Source organism: Citrus clementina, unplaced genomic scaffold (genome assembly GCF_000493195.1).
Source record: "Citrus clementina cultivar Clemenules unplaced genomic scaffold, Citrus_clementina_v1.0 scaffold_8, whole genome shotgun sequence".
Classification (NCBI taxonomy): Eukaryota; Viridiplantae; Streptophyta; class Magnoliopsida; order Sapindales; family Rutaceae; genus Citrus; species Citrus x clementina.
This window is the reverse complement of record NW_006262022.1, coordinates 8,552,092-8,555,237: the sequence shown is the minus strand read 5'-3', so window position 1 is coordinate 8,555,237 and position 3,146 is coordinate 8,552,092. Positions and strand designations below refer to the sequence as shown.

The window sequence follows — 3,146 nt, the reverse complement described above, 5'->3', positions numbered from 1 at the left end:
CCAGTCCTGCATTGAATGTGAGCATCCGCAGTTGCCATGAAAGGTCGGCCTAGAATAATGGGGATGTGCTTCCTTGAATCCTGTATTGGTTGAGTGTCAATTACAATGAAATCAACAGGAAAATAAAACTTGTCTACCTGGATAAGCACGTCCTCCACAATACCACGAGGTATTTTCGTGGACCGATCTGCAAGTTGTAACACCACTGGAGTTGGGTGTAATTTTCCAAGTCCAAGTTTCACGAATACAGAGTAAGGCAGAAGATTTACACTAGCTCTTAAATCCAACAAAGCATTCTCAATTGTGTGGTTCCCTATACTACATGAGATAGTGGGGGAGCCTGGGTCTTTGCATTTTAAAGGAATTTTATGTTGGAGTATAGAACTAACGTTTTCTGTTAAAAATGCCTTCTTTTGAACATGCATATTTCTCTTTTTAGTACAAAGGTCTTTAAGAAACTTGGCATAAGATGGAACTTGCTTAATAGCATCAAGTAAAGGGATGTTAACACTTACCTGTTTGAAGATTTCAAGAATCTCACCTGTGGATTTTCCCTTTTTTCCTTTAGCTAACCTCTGAGGAAATGGAGCTTTGGGAACGTATTCTCGTGGGTTGGTTTCTTCTTTCTCCTCCGGTGATGATTCCTCAACATTCACAGGTACAATTTGATTTTCTTTTGTCACCGACATCTCCACTTTGTTGTTGACTTCTTTTCCTTTTCGCAAGGTCATGACAGCTTTGACCTCTCCATGCTGCTGTGGTGAACTAGTACTTGCCTCATGCACTCCTTTAGGGTTAGGCACTGGTTGACTTGGAAACTTGCCTTTCTCAACAGTCATTGCCAAGGTCTGAACTGAAGAAGCAAGTTGTCCCACCATCTTCTCGAGGCTTGAAACTGATTGAGCTTGTGAATTGAAGCCTGCTCTCAACTCATTTCGTAGTCCATCAATGGTGCGGTTTTGTTGCTCAATCGTGGAGTGAGTAAGATTCTTGAGATTCTGGAATGAATCCTCCCATGGTCTGGATTGAGAAAAATTCTGGTTCTGATTGTATGGTCTAAATGGTGGCTGAGAGGCTTGAGGAACTTGAGGAATTTGTTGCATTGGTGGAGCTGGAGCTGCTGGTCCATTCTGTTGGAATCCTTGAGACCATGAAAAATTGGGGTGGTCTCTCCATCCAGGATTATATGTGTTGGAGTATGGGTTGTAATTTGATGGCTTTCTCATTACACCTATAGCATTGGCTTGATCTGAGTATGAGTCATGGTCATGTGGTTCTGTTGATTTAGCAGTCGATAACGATGCTATTTGTCGAGCAAGACCTTCAACCATCTCCTTGACTTCTTTGATTCCCGAAGTTGACTCGCCAATTTGAACCTCATTTACTCCTTTAATTCTTCTAGTATTCTTGAGTGATCGACTCCGTTGTTGGGAATTATCTGCTTGTCGCTGGAAGAATTCCCAAATCTCTTATGCACTTTTTGACATTAGCTCTCCTCCACTCGTTGCCATTAGCCATTCTTGCACATTTTGTAGTAATCCCTCCAAAAAGTATTGGCATTGGTGCCATTTCTCGTACCCATGATGTGGACACTTCAAGAGTAGCCCATTAAATCGCTCCCATGTTTCGAAAAACTGCTCGTCATCTCTCTGGGTAAACTCCGAGATTTCCCTGCGAATAGCATTGGTTTTATGCACTGGGAAATATTTATTTAAAAATTTTGTAACCATTTGTTCCCATGATGCAATGCTATTAGCAGGCAATGTATTAAGCCATGAACGAGCTCTATCCTTTAAAGAAAATGGGAATAGTCTAAGTTTAACATCATCGTCTGAAAAATTCTCGTATTTAAACGTTTGACAAATAGCATGAAAATCATTCAGATGATTATATGGATCCTCATTTTCTAGGCCATAAAATGTGGGGAGACAATTTAGCACACTAGGTTTTAATTCAAAACTCCTAGCAGCTACATTTGGGTATCTTATGCATGATGTGCTCAAATTATCTAAGGGACTAAAATAGTCCTTAAATGGCCTCTCCTGTGGTGCTTGTAAATCCATTTTATTTTTAATTTGTTTGTGTGTGCGAAGTGTTTTTTCTAATTCAAGGTCTATAGGTTCAAGATTAGGTAATAATGACCTACGACCATGCATGCAAAACAAATAAAATAAAAATAAGGATGAGAACAAAACAAATAAAAATAAAAAAGAGAGAGAAATTACGATACTAACCTTATTGCGCTATTACAAACTTTCTATAAAAATACACAAAAACAAATACGTGAAATAAATTAACTAAAAATTAAATTAATAAAATAAACAAAAAAAATTACAAAGAAAAATAAATTGAAATTTAAATTACAGAATTTTAAAGAAGAGAAAAAAATAAAAGAAATACTAACCTTTAAATGTAGATTCACTCTTTTTTTTTCTTTTTTTTTATAATAAAAAAAAATACAAGAAAACAAATAAAAGAAATTATTCACAAAAATTAATTCTATTAATTAAAATTACTTACCTCCCCGGCAACGGCGCCAAAAACTTGTTGTGCAAATTTTAATGTACTCGCAAGCGCACGAATCTATTATAATATAGATCAATGGTGACGAGTGTCGATCCCACGAGGAGGTGGATTTTAATTGTGTAGAATTAATTTTGTGAATGGATGATTGGATTTGTGGTGGAAATGATTTGGAATATGCTACAACTTAAATTAAAATGGCGAGAATAAATTCTAAAATTGGTATTGAAATGGCGAGAAGAAATTGAAGAGAATTCTATTGAAATGACGTACTTGGGTATCTAGATCCGTATCAACATGCATCATGGGCTAAATATTCCTTATTAATGCCAATTAAATCATGAGGGGGGAATCCACACCTCATGAACCACGCTCTAATCAATATGGTGCTAAGGGCTTACTGTGCCAAATAATAATAACCTTATATTAGAGAGCCGGTGTAACCAAGGCGGTATCTAGACAAGACTATTATTATTTGTCGACGAGAAGTCAAAACATCCACCAAAATTAGAGGGGAAGAGAAAGTAAATTTACCAAATTAAGCCCATGACACATGTTGAGACTTCACCTTCAACCCAAGCTTGAAAGAAAATTAGCCACTCATAGTTGAACTAAGGGCAAAA

The 3,146-nt window shown here is 37.0% G+C and overlaps 1 non-coding gene across 1 annotated transcript; it reads left to right on the top strand.

Annotated features, from left to right (window-relative positions):
- Positions 1-1,575: 1,575 nt before the first annotated feature.
- LOC112096542 lies at positions 1,576-1,679 on the top strand. Its single transcript, XR_002904444.1, has one exon. It is a non-coding gene; the product is annotated as a small nucleolar RNA R71 (small nucleolar RNA).
- Positions 1,680-3,146: the final 1,467 nt, after the last annotated feature.